This window comes from Fukomys damarensis, unplaced genomic scaffold (genome assembly GCF_012274545.1).
Source record: "Fukomys damarensis isolate Sample0158 unplaced genomic scaffold, DMR_v1.0_HiC HiC_scaffold_32, whole genome shotgun sequence".
In the NCBI taxonomy this organism is placed as follows: Eukaryota; Metazoa; Chordata; class Mammalia; order Rodentia; family Bathyergidae; genus Fukomys; species Fukomys damarensis.
The window spans coordinates 36417009-36417820 of NW_022900944.1; positions in this window are offsets into that span (position 1 = coordinate 36417009).

An 812-nucleotide genomic window follows, 5' to 3' on the forward strand; every position below is an offset into this window, starting at 1 on the left:
GTAAAACGAATGAAAAATAAAATGACTATGAATTAACTTCAACCGGCCCAGCTGGGACGATTCTGATCCGACATCCAGGGAAGTTTATGAAGTGAGAAACACCACAAGGGGGAAACGAAAGGAATGAAGAAGTGGCAGAATCACTCAGGTTTAGATATAAAGCAGGACGTTAAAAAGAGCCAAGACTCAGAGGTCCACGGGGTTCCAGACACGCGTCCACCTCTACCCTGCTGTTGAACACGGAGGACAGTGGTGATACGGGAGTGAAGCAGGTGACAGGCGACAGCACACACGAGCGCGGCGTGTGCTAAAAGTCACCTCCCTGGGAGCGCGGTGTAAACGGTGCTGGGGCCCAGTGTGGGTGTCCAGGGCCAGGCTGGAAGCATGATGAACGCCCAGAATCCCTGCCCCTCCCTGGGAGATTCCAACCCCAGCAGATTTGAGGTGAGGCCTGGCAACGTGCATTTGTAGCATGCACCTCTGATGCACGGGTAGATCTGGACATCTGTGAAGCCTGGGAGGAATGACTTCTTATTAGGGGAAGGTGAGTATTACAACAGGGGTCCTCTGGCTTAGGGATTAGAGTACAAGTGTTATTGCCCAGGTCCACAGATGGTGCATATGGCATTGTTACAACTTAGGCCTCACATTAAAAGAAAAAAGGCTTACTTGCTGGTTGTCTACTTCCTGCCCAATCCTCCCCCACCCCCCGTACCAAGAATCAAACTCAGGACCTTGCATTTGGCAGGCAGGTGCGGCACTACCGAGTTACACCCCTGGGCCTTTCTGCCCAGTCTTTCTTTTTTTTTTTT